The sequence below is a fragment of the Orbicella faveolata genome, unplaced genomic scaffold (genome assembly GCF_042242905.1).
Source record: "Orbicella faveolata isolate gen_17 unplaced genomic scaffold, um_ofav_v1 contig_34, whole genome shotgun sequence".
NCBI lineage: Eukaryota > Metazoa > Cnidaria > Anthozoa > Scleractinia > Merulinidae > Orbicella > Orbicella faveolata.
The window spans coordinates 32592161-32605061 of NW_028301563.1; the positions used below are offsets into that span (position 1 = coordinate 32592161).

A 12901-nucleotide genomic window follows, 5' to 3' on the forward strand; every position below is an offset into this window, starting at 1 on the left:
CTGACGTGGATTTTGCTGACGTAGACAGCTCACGCGGCTCTACACGGATTTTCACCCTGCACGAAACGTCCACGGAACGTGCCTCTGTTAATCAACTCTTTTACCCTTCATATCTCTTATTCGACGTAAAAAGCAACGCTTCGAATTTTGTGGTTGTACTGACGTCACGCCCTGTTTAAAATGCTTAATTATTAGTGATTTTCCATCGTGGCTGCAAATTCTTGGCACGGTCAGTTTTCTTACAAAAACGCTGGCGTGCAGTGGCTGAGAGCGCTAATAAGTTAACCATATAAGTCTTTAAAAATTATGATAATGTACTGAGAGCGCTTTGATTGGCTAACCATCCCTTAGCTTTAGTTTGAAAAACAACAAGAAGATCTGTTAGATCTTATAACCGCGCTTTTAAAATTTAACTGTTTGCTTAGCACTACCGTCGGAACGCAGTGCACATTCCAAAGCAGTCATTGATGATTCTTTTCTTACTGTAGACATCACATCACTTGATCAACAAACTGTATTACTGCACCATCAGTGGTAGCCGTTGACAAATCTCCGATGACGTAATGGTCTTAATCTAAAACTTTCTTCGGGATATGTATGGGCATGAACGATATGAACTACATGATAATAACACTATTAACAACAGCTTTCTTTCTTAAAAGTCATGATTAAATTTAATTCGTGTTTTCCACGAGTAAAGAGCTAGTAAAGTAGTCACACAAGTCATATAATTTAATAATAAAACTCTATCCCGACCGATGTATCGATTTTAGTCACTCCAGTGACCACAGATTGAAAACGTGACAGAAAATTGGCGTTACTTTCGATTCTCACCAAATGTGGACAGTGGGATGATCTCATCATTAGCCAATTACAGGCCATTTTTCAGCTCTTTTCGTCATATTTCCCCCTCGGGAGAATTTTGTCAAGTTAGCTAATTTAGTATGCAAGCCACCGTAATGACTGTCGCCCTCGGCGAAATGTTTATTTGCTCAAAATTGGGGCAAAATCTTTCGGAGATGGAAGTCAGGACATTTGTAAGGAAACAGAAAGTAATTTGAGACCAGTTGCTGGCTTCTAAGGCTGAATTTATCCAGAAGTAAGCTGTGTTTTCGTTTTCTTGCCGAAAGCCACGCGATGAAATATTATCGGCGTATTCTGCTGTCTTGTTCTGTTTTGTTCTCTTGGTCTTTTCTGTAGCCCGCCAAGGCCAGTCTTTCGTCTAAATCAGTGGAAAAAAGTTCGAAAAAGATGTTCCCATTCACGTTTAAGCTCTCAGGCGATAATTCCACAGGCGCCCCAGACGTTAAATATTAAAATAAATAAATAAATTCTGTGCCCAAGATAATCGGTTACGGATCGAGACGGAACAGAAATGGAAAGCAAGAGCTTGAAAACCAGCGATTCTCGGACGATTAAGATAAACTTTGGAACCGTGGGAGAAAGCGAATGGGAAGAAGAGTTATCAATGGCTGCCATGAGGCAATTTTGACGAGATTAGACCATTTTTGTGGAATTTACGGAGCTTTGAGTGTGGGCCGTCGGGCCAGTGGGTTGCCCGCCTTTCGTTTCTCTTTAGGGGAAGCAAACCGCCAGAAAGTAAAACTCGCCTAAATGGCTCTAAACCACTTCCAGGAACCCAGAGACATCAAAATAACGCAATGCAAACACAAGGTAAGCCCTTTTATTCAAATTATTGTCTACACGTAGCATTTAGAGTAATTTTCGAAGCATTCTCATACATTGTCTTATAAACGGCTAAAATTGTAACGTAACCGCCAACAGGATAATGTCACGTATTAATCGTATTTAACGTCTGGGCCGCCTGTGGCGGAATTCGCTTTTAAGTCATTCTTGTATTTTTGCGTTTCTACGTTCAAGTAAGATCATTATAGTGTATTGCATTGCGCATCCCTGCTGCGCAAGATTTCCACGTCAATAGCATTATTTTAGTGCACGCACAGTCGCGTGTATAACATGCATAAAAATGAGTGAATCACGTGCTGAAAGCTCACATTGGTTTGTCAATCAGTCATCCTTTGCATCACTTCGACATCCGTCGTCCATATCCACATTGGATGCAAACAAAATGGTAGGTGATCTTAATATGCCTTCTAGAGAGAGATAAATTTCAAAATTTTAAGCAGTTAAGCTTGACTTTACTTGTATTTTTAATCGATCGCGTAGTTTACGTTTTTTGTATGGAAAACCGCGTGGAAAGAGAGATCCAAAACGCTGTAAACAGAGGGTAGCTTCCTCTGAATCAAAGGTGGACATTGAAATCAGAAATTGAATATTATTCAACGTCAGCAAGTGTCTGGATTGTCTTATACACTGATTTTTATAAGAATATTGTTTTTCCAGCTCAGCCTGAATATTCTTATTTCTGCCTATTTTAGGCTAAAAATACTCTTGTGAATATTCTTAGATATAAATACAAAGTGGACTGCGTCGGCACAACGCTAGATTATCTGTCCTATCATAACACATGGCTTTGATGGCGTTGAAGTACTTTTGGAGCCAGACTGTAGGTTATAATACTTGATATGACACATAACGTCTTGCAGAAACATTATTAGCATCGAATCGAACATACAACTAACGCTGTTTTATTGGCTAGTTTTGCCTTTTAGAGAAAGGATGAATTTCATACGGTTTAGTTAAAACACATTTAATTGTATTCAGTTGACTTTTCAAATTCTCAACACACAAAATGATATTCTTTTCAAAAGCTCAGCCTCGGGAGTTTAAAATCCTAAAATTCCGCAAATTACAACCTCGATATTCTTAAAAAATATATTCTCATGAAAAAGAGTGCATCTCATATTTTCATATTTATATTTTTATGTTTTAATACACACATTAGGCATTAAATATGCATCGTGGGAAGCTATGGAATATTTTTGCAATATTTGAACTGATATAAATCGAATTTGCTATTGATTATTATTTTACTATGATTAAAATCGCACGTAAATCTCGACAACTGAATCGTTTTCTTTGTCCGCAGAAATGGCTAAAATACTACACTGAAATTATAATATTTTTATCTATTCTGTGACAGCTCCCCATATTTTTATTAATGGAAGATTATCATCAATAACCAAGCTGTCGTCAGGCTAAATAGTTACTTCTTAATCGAAGTAACATTGGAGATAGCAGAATCAATTATCACGCGAAAGCACTGCAACTGAGAGAGACTAATCTAATTGTTGAATAAAGGCTGGTTTCCATATGATCGCAGACGATCGGGGACGATCGTGGATCGCAAATCGCAGATCGCAGACGATCGCAAAGAGAGTTGTGTCCATATATTCGGAGACGATCGCAAACGATCGCAGAGCCGACTGTTGCATACATTTCGGGCAGTGTCAAAATTACACGCGCGTTGTGCTGGCGGGAAAAGCGCAGCAAACAATACGGCGGACGTCGAGGAGGAAATTTTGCTGCAAGCAAATTTATTTCTTCTTTTAGTCAACCTATTTTAAAATTCCCTTAGCACTGCATCTCGCCCCAATCCAGAACGTAGCGTTTTCAATCGCTTCAGATAACGACCATACGCAGTTCTTATGTTGCGAAATTTGACCTCCGCCTCAGTGGCCGATAAACTAAACTTCTCCCCGATTTTTTCCCAGCAGTTAGCCCTTTTGTTTTTGTCTTTGAAATCGTTACTGTTACGGTGGTAAACGCACTCATATCGCGCAACTTCCTCCATAAATTTCTCGTTACTTACGTTACCCTGTTCAACGCCAGCCAGACGTTCGCAGAAGTGTGTTTCCATATGATCGCAGACGATTGGAGACGATCGCAGAACTTTTTGTGATCTGCGATGCGCGATCCGCGATCGTCTGCGATCATATGGAAACCAGCCTTAAATTTGTGACTATTCGAAGCGACAAAAATTACCTTCGAATTTTTTGTCCGTTAGCCATCTAAACCGTTACGTTTTCCGGATTTGTTTATATAAATACAAAATAGAGGGATTATATAAATACAAGATAGAGGAATAGATCTTTTTACCTGTAAAAAGAAGTATCGAGAAACTGTGATGGTAGGCTTAGTATTTACGTCAGAAGTACCCCTTCGATCCCCATTTTAGTTAGCCCAAATGGGCCTTCTCGATATTTTCCAAAGTAAATAGAATTGAAACTTTTTTTTAACATCCATTTCGTAATTAGGACTCTAATAAAAGGCTGTATGGCAAATTTCAGCAAACTCGGTGAAGTATATGGTGGCGGGACTTTTTGACTCTTAAATGCCTAAAACATTCTGCCTTACAAAGAAGCCAATAGATGTATTTACCGTTTTCGAATTATCTATAGTCTTCATTTACGATGATTCGTTCCGTTCAGGGCTACAGCTTAGTTCACATGCCGTTCATCTTGTATCAGAACGTCCACAAGACTCGTACCAGCCAAGTGCCACAGAGCTAAAGACATTCTAGAATATGTTTTCTTTTACCAAATCCTCAAAACTATTGTTCTAAGTAGTTTAATTATAGAAATAGCTAAGAGGAATTAATTATCAGAGCTTGCGAGTAAAAAGAGTAATGCGGCGTTTTTGTATGTTTAGATAGATGTTTCAAGCCGTTACCAGCCGTGTATTGTACTCACAATGACCGTGGCTATTTGGATAATTTATTCAGGTAATTATACAATCATTGTCTCGTTAAAGTCATATATGATATGACTGATTTAACCATTGATTGACTTCAATTTCGGTGTGTTAATAATATACATGAAAAAATTACTCGATTCTGATTGGCTGAGAGCAGTGCAGTTCAAGTGTAATACCAGTGTAAAAAGTGTAACACCAGTGCAAATTACATATCGTAATTCTGGATTATGATTGGCTGAAAGACAATAGGAAATTTTCTAAGCCAATGATGACGGAAATTTTGGGCGGAAACTTTCAAAAGAGTTTGGTCGAATGAGAAAAAAATGGCTTCAGGAAAGATCTTCAGGCTGTTCCCCCTCGCGAATTTTCTCATGTTTATATTATTAATAAGTAATCATACGGTTTTTCTCGTTCAACTTGGAATTAATTTGCACTTGTGAGATTTCAAAAAGCTGAAATTGCTCTCGCCGAAGCGGTTCGTGCAATTTCAACGTTTTGAAAAACCCACTCGTGCAAATTAATTCCAAACTGAACTCGAAACCGTGTGATTACCTATACTAATAATGTACATGAATAAATTACTCGAATCTGTTTGGCTGCGAGCAGTGCAGGTCAAGTGTAACACCAGAACAAATTACACATCGTTATTCTGGATTATGATTGGCTGAAAAACAATCTCTCGCGTTTTTCCTGCCGGCTAAGCTTTCGAAAGACGCAGGAAACGAAGTTCTCTCACACTGAATGGGGGACTGGGTACGAGTCAGGATGTGAGTTTCACGCTCGGTCACGTGATTCAGTTTTTCTTTTCTTGCCGGACAGTGCAACAGTTTTCCCACCCTCCCAAACCTTAGCGAGTTCTTGCCTAAAGTTTATAGAAGTGTATCAACATTTGGGTAGTTTTTTCCTGTTGTTGACTCCGATTCTGTTATCGTTGTGATGTTAACAGAAATGTCAATGAAGTGCTGTTGCATTGTCGTGTGGCAGACAAATGGCAGTCAGTGTGTGAGAAGCAAATTTACCTTCAAATCGCGTTAATTTAAGTCGCGTTAATCTTCATTGTTTTACCATTTTTAGGGTTCCAAAGTAAAGTAATTACCCAGCAACTTAAATCTTGTATCTATAAGTTTTATGGTTGTTTTAACGTTAAAATAATTTTCCGAAACACCCGCCGAATCAAATCTTTCTTCCCGTACAAGGACAGGTTCAGCCGTTCTCAGATGTCTAAGGTGGTTTACAAGGCAAGCTGCTGGGACTGTGATGATTTTTATATAGGAAAAACAAAGCGTCGACTACACGATAGAAAAACTGAACATTTTAAGGCCCTTGCGAAAAGCGGTCACACCTCAGCCATTGCGGATCACGTTACTTCCACGGGTCATAATATTAAATGGGACAATTTGATATCTTAGCAACTGGTAGGTCAGATATACATTGTAAAATTAAGGAAACATTGTTAATTCGTGATTTAAAGCCAGCCTTGAATGAAAACGTTGGCAGTGAAAAACTTTTTCTTTACTAGCATTTTGTATTGTTATTATTATTATGGTAATTTTTTTTTTTTCACTCATCTGTTTGTTATTAACTATTAGCAGGAGCCATAATCGGGGACGGAGACCGTAAGCGCGCGCCATTTCAAGTATTGGGGTTGTCCCCATGATATGGGACAATAATTCTATTTTTAGAACAAATTGCGCCATCGCCTAAAGCACACGCGCGTACATGCTGCGAGGATTTTTGCGGATGTCGCGCGGGGGAAATGGCGTCCGAAATTCCCGAAATTTTTCATGTTTTTGGCCCACAACTCAATGCGTTTACGTCTGTTGGAATTTTTCTTAAGTATTTTCGTCGTAAGCTGCTCCAGTTTGAGCCGAGTGAAGTAAGACAGTGTCGAATTTAGGTAAGTTCCGCTTCAAGCTTATATATATCGCTGACCAAGTTGTGTTCCGACGGATGCTTCTTTTACATGAGCTGTACATTACTCCACTTTAAATTTCACATATGTTGAAGATTAACAGCTTTTCCATTACACAGCAACAAACCAGCTGGATATATTTAGACATAGCAGAGCTTTAGGACTTCATAGTTCCTAGCTCCTCTTGCCACACGCTTGCGAGCAATTTGCCAGTCTATCGCGACTGAAAAGTAAAACAAAATAATTGCTAGTTTGGTCAGTTTGAGTTTCGCCTGAATTGTAAGCAACGCTTGCTGTTTCATCAAGGCCCAATAACTTTATGTCCGTAGATACTGCTCAGTTTTATTCGTGTAAAAATCCACTAAATTCTCTGTTGTCGATGAATGAGAGCGCCCGCCGATGCTTGTTTTGTACAGTCAGTAAACATGACAAATTGTACTTGCGCCGCACTTTCGTGTGAAAACGTACATCGAACTCAAACAATAACTCTATAGTTTTTAAATATGTTTAAGATTGATAAATGTTTGATAACATATTAAAAGCTAAGCTGAAAATATGTGAATAAAGCAGAAATAATCAGCAAAGTTACATTGACGCTTTCTTTAATCAACTTCGAAAAACGATCTCGATTTTGTTGATCGAGTTATCAAAACTCCTTGTTTTATATTCATTTCCGCAGTGTAAAACTTCACTATGCTTATGTTGAAGAAACACACATGATGTTAGTAGCATTTTTTGCGTTCGTGAATTTTGTTGCAGCATCTCAGCACAAAAGATAACGAAAGAAATCTTTGTCAAGATTTGTTGACAATTGAAAACACCGACGCGGACTTGAAAGTGCACGAGCTGCACTATGCAAATGAGCTAATTGTACGCGTCAGACTTTCCTTTCAAAAACTTTTGCAAACTCACCAAACAAGCAGAAACAATAAGAAACCATCAAAACAGGTTTTGGTTATGATTAACCATTGTCTGAGAAACTCACAAATTAACTCGATACCAGAGTAGAGAGTTTTCTTGCTATACTCTTAAGTCAGAACAAACGCAAAAACATACGCGTAAGCTTACAACTAGCGCGACCAGATCTTATTATTCATTTCCAGCGCGAGATTGAAGTCTTGTTTTCGACCCTGGAAAACCCACCTTTTCCGTTAGCTCAGAGCATAAAACTACATATAAGCGCCCTGGTTCGTATTCCCTGCCTTATTCCCTGCCATCGCTGTGAAAAATACGCAAGAGAATCTCTCAAGGTCTCTCAACTCTCACCATTTGATCACGCAACGTGACAACATCCACGCGAGAGCCCCCGACATGTGCGTGGATCCGCGCGGATATATGACGTCAGGATGGCGCAATTTGTTCTAAAAATAGAAAAATTGTCCCATATCATAGGTGCGCGCGGATCCCAAGACTTACGGTCTCCGTCCCCGATTATGGCTCCTGCTATTAGTCTTGTTACATATTATTAGATACCAGTCTTTTTCTTTCTCTTCGCGTTTAAATTTCGATTGTAGTCTAGTTAACGGTCACTTCTGAAGATGGATGTTGTACATACGAAACGTCAAGGAAATGAACTTTGTTTAACATGCGTTTTGGTTCCATGTTTATCACCGCGGTCTGTGTTTTGTTTCTTCTAAAGCTACGATGGCCAAGGATAAAGAGTTTTTACGGTTGAAAATAATATTAGAGTCGCGGAAAATCGAGCAATTTTAACTTTTAACAGACAAAAGCCTTGTCCCAGAATAATAAGTATTTTTACAGTCCTTTTTATATTTTCTGAAAGCTAAAAATGTAAATACCCGCCTGAAAATCGGAAACAGTTTCCCATGGAAACTCGAGAAATTGGGCAAACACAGGTAAAATTTCGTCATCAGTTTCATTTCACCAGTACTTTCAAGTGTTTCATATTAGCTTCAAAATTTGTTTTCGACGTTTGGTGTTGTTAGAAATGTTTTTTTTTTTTTTAGAAGATGTTCAAAACAATCGCATTGAAGTTTGCAATTGCAATACAATGTAAATAATCTCGGTTCAAAGTTTATGTCCGCTTGTTTCTTGAGCCTTGTCGGTTGGATTCCTTCTAAACGTTTTTCTGTTTTTTGAAAAAGCTCAGTTCGATGATCACTAACGAAATTGGGATTCACAAAGAGATTTCTGCTAGTCGTTTCTCGCGATTTCACAAGAAAGAAAGTTAAAGCTACTAAATACAAATGTTGCTGAAATACTTGCATACATTATTTATTTCTAAATACCACAAGAATCTCTTAAAATAAAAGCATTTTTAAAACACTTTTTACAACCTCCAGCATTCCCTTTTGTGACGACATTGCCATCTAGTGTAAAGACTGGTCTGTCTTAAACTTGAGTACCACGTTCTGTACATGTTCACTAGAACAAAAAAAAAAAAAAATAGCAAACAAAACAAAAAAGCACTCACCTGTGTCCTAGGTAAAATTTTCAGAATGACGAAAGTGTAGCAGATTTTCATCTAAAATAGCATGTCCCTTGATTTTGTTTTCTCCACGCAAGTTTTCGAGTTGCTAAAAACGTGATCCCGCTATGAATAGCTTGACACAAGAGTCTTCATTTTCCGTTAAATTAACGTGTTCTGGGACACCCCCTTCCCCCATTCCCTACACTCTGATTTTTGAAGCCAAAAGTACACCGAATCCCTCATGAATAAGTCAGAACTAAAATCGAAATAATTTTAGCAAAAAAAGCTGTTTTCTCCTTTCCTCAATTTAGATGATTCCGTCTTAAAATAAACAACACTTCTCCAACTAATTTTAATGCAAATTAGGACATAATCTCCGTGAATCTTATCCAACAGACATGCAGATGTTACATGTAATTGGAGTACAGTGGAACCCTTGAATAAGAACCCCTTTATAACAGAGTCTTCGTCATAACAAACGATATTCTTCAGCCGGGAACAGTACTCCGCTGAAACTCAGTTAAGTCCCCATTACAATCAACACACTTTTCCCAGTCCTTTGTAGTTCCCTCAAAGCACTCCTAACGCAATTTCGCTGTAGCCAGCGGTTTCGCTATATCAAATTACAATTCACACTTTTTAATTCATTGTAATTTTGTTGTATTTATAATGTATTATTCACTGAAAAACCTATTTTTGGGAGTGTGCAATAAAGTTTCAAGTTTCAAGTTAAAGTTTTAAGGGTTACTTTTGACACGATACGATTTCAAAACGTTACATCTAAGCAAGCCTCGTTCAATTTCTTCGCCACGTTCTATTAAATTAAAGATCATCAATGTGGGGGAATCGTGCAGTAGGTTAATCTGTCGCGATTTTGGGTGTCAAAAATAATGATAAAAGGCCTAATCAAAGTTCTGGTTCATGATGAATTAAACGTTTATCGTTTTCTTTTTTTTGGGGGGGGGGGGGGGGAGGGCGGGGGGAGGATTACCGTTCACACCAACAACAAACTTACGATTCACAAAAAACTAGCCATTTTACAATATACGGCAAAAAAATAAGGCCATTCACTCAATTCCAAATTACCCTTCAACCAAACTCCGACTGCATGTTTTTGCCATCTGCAAATATGAAAATTAGTTTCACATGTAGAGAAGAAAGAGTCTGATTTCTTTCAAAGTTCTTTCCATTTTACAAGTACCAGTTGTCGTCTGCCTTGATTTGAAGTCACAAAAACGTTCAACATCCTGTCATAATTAGTTCGACTTGTTTCTTTTTCACATAACATTTGTGTAAAACTCACAGGAATTACTCAATGAAAAGTAACACTAAGAACAGATTTTCAGAGCTGTTGTCCAAAACTTTATCATGTAAATTAATAAAAGGAGAAAGCTTAGGAAGTTATTCGTAAACGTGCCATCAGGCCCTGCAGATATGAAGGCCAATTTCCGATGTGTGGAATAAATAATTAAAACAAAAAAGGAAAAACTAAATGATTCTTTTGAAACTTTTTCCAATTCCAATCCCAAAGAACAGTATTAAAAAGCTTTCCCCTCATCTGAGATAACTGTTTTTATTCAAGTTTATATAGATGCTGTGATCAGTCCTCATTTAACAAAACTGCTGTCAAAGCTGTTTTAAATCAATCATGTTTTTTTCCCAAGTCATCGCAGTATTTCACGCATGTTTCAAGGTGATTGGCCTTCCTGGAAATTTGCTGATAATATTGACGATCTTCTTGGAAAGAAGATTTCACGTTATGCGGTATATTCTGCTCGCAAGCCTCGCAATGTCAGATTTTCTCTGTTTAATTCTGGTAAACACATTCCGAATCGCAAGCATAGCACAAGAGAGATGGTTATACGGCCAAACAATGTGTTTCCTCAATCCGTTCTTTGTGAGGTACTTTTACTTGAACACAGTTCTTCATCTGATAGCCGTGTCTTATGAGCGATACTAGGCCATAGTCAAATCGCCTTTGACGTACGATGGTACGATTACCAAGTCCAGTGTGGTGCTCATGGCTCTCATCTGGATATTCCCGATTCCCTTTTCCATCCGTCTATTCCTTGGTTTTTGAAATTACATTTACAACCCAGATGCGTTCTTCTGCGAACAAGGATGGTCGGTACAGGGCGGTTCCAACGCTAAAACTATGGTGTCACGCGCTGTTTTCCTTTGTGGTGCACTTTCTGGTGATCGTGTTCCTAAACTGGAGGGTTTTTAAGGTGGCGCAAACTCTTCGGGGAAATCCAATAGCGCCAGTCCAAGTGGGGAGCATTGCCGGTTCCGAAAGCCAGCAGCGATGTCAGCAGCAGTCTCAGCAACAAGAGATGTCAAGAAAGATACAAGAGCGAAAAGCCGCTGTCGATGTCAGCATTATCATCGCGGCCTTTCTGTTGTGCTATCTGCCCGGTTGGTTCACTGGTCTCTGTCGTCAGTTCGTCAAAAGCCCGAAAGTCCCAGCCGAGGTGATTCTTGTCACAGCCTGCATCTTCTTTGTCAGTTCACTGTGCAACCCGATCATCTATTCCATTCGTAAGAGAGAATTTCGAAAAAGAATTAAGAACATTTTTCGGAGGATTGGAATTTATAGACGCTCTAACGAAATCAACCAGATGGAAGCGATTCGTGCGAAGAATTCAAAATCTCGAACCAACGTCAACACCGATGTTTGCACTTCAAGAATCAAGCAGCAAGGTGCATCCCATATTTCCAAGGAAGATGAAATCATGGAGGCAAGGGAGGAACTAGAGTGACTTTTACGACGAAATTGCTTATCTGCGATTCAAAAGATTCAGAAAAAATTTGTAAATGACACATATAACGAACATGACAATATATCCCAACATTATCCCGGCCAAAGGTCTCGTACTTTCTGATTTAATTTTGTTTTGTAATATATATGCCACTTCTTGAGGGTGGTAAAGGGTATTTTCGTGACTCGTGATCGGCCCTTTTTTTTTCTCGTGAAATGTGAAATGGCTGATTTTTTCCTCGTGAATCGTGATTTCCATAGCCGCCGTGAACAGTGATGTTCCAAAACGTTCTCTTTTATTTTCCGTGAAGCGTGAAATGCCAATGTTGTATTTTTCGTGAATTGCGAAAGGGCTGCTTTATTTTCGGTGAAACGTAATCTATACCCCCACCCCCCCCCCCCTTTACCACCCTCCTTCTTGTATATAGTTTAAACACTGCAAATTTCCTTGAAGTGATCTACGATTGATTTCCGGCACGTTATGATCTCAATCATTGATTTAGCAGTGTTTAACTTCTGTTGCAGTGTTTCTGTAGGATTCTGGCACCAAAGAATTTCCGTTAAATTTGACTTTTTAAAATGTTGTCAATTGATTAACTCATGCGCGCCTGCCTGGAATAATATTCATTGCTGGCTGAGAAAAATGACTGTGACAAACTGCTTATACGACCATTTCTTACTTGTCACTCTCAAACTCATTGATAAACCAGCAAGTTTAAGAATTGAAAAGAAAATCACAACCGCGTCGCTCTTTCGATATCTGACTTAATTAGCATATATTTTTACGATCTTATTTCTCCGCTTTCTCCCTAGTATTAATTTCAACCGAAGTGTATCAGAGAAAATGTGTTTCACTCCGCATTTCTAAACCCCTTGAAGTTCGTAAAAAGTACGTTTTAATTTCAACTCTCTTTTTCAACTCTCCTTCGCCGTGTTTGGAAATGTAGAAAACAGTCTCTCTTGTTTAATTTGATTCATTACGCATCATTGTAAGTTTTGCAGTGTAAATTAAAATGGCACTCCTTGACAAGACGGAATATTTTAGCGACTGAGATTAGAGGGAGCTCCCATGTTAATTTAAGGGGCGGGACAAACTCATTCCCAGGACTCTTCTAAATTTCAAGGGAAAAAACACTGGGAACGAGACTGGGACGAGGATGCTCGTGTTGCAGGTTGGAACCTT

At 38.7% G+C, this 12901-nt stretch overlaps 1 long non-coding RNA gene and 1 pseudogene across 1 annotated transcript; both read left to right on the top strand.

Annotated features, from left to right (window-relative positions):
* Positions 1-2041: 2041 nt before the first annotated feature.
* LOC149105816 (uncharacterized) lies at positions 2042-6138 on the top strand. The gene is made up of 3 exons (XR_016201691.1): positions 2042-2092; positions 4573-4645; positions 5819-6138. It is a non-coding gene; the product is annotated as an uncharacterized LOC149105816 (long non-coding RNA).
* A 4470-nt stretch (positions 6139-10608) lies between these two features.
* LOC149105817 (trace amine-associated receptor 9-like) lies at positions 10609-12104 on the top strand (annotated as a pseudogene).
* Positions 12105-12901: the final 797 nt, after the last annotated feature.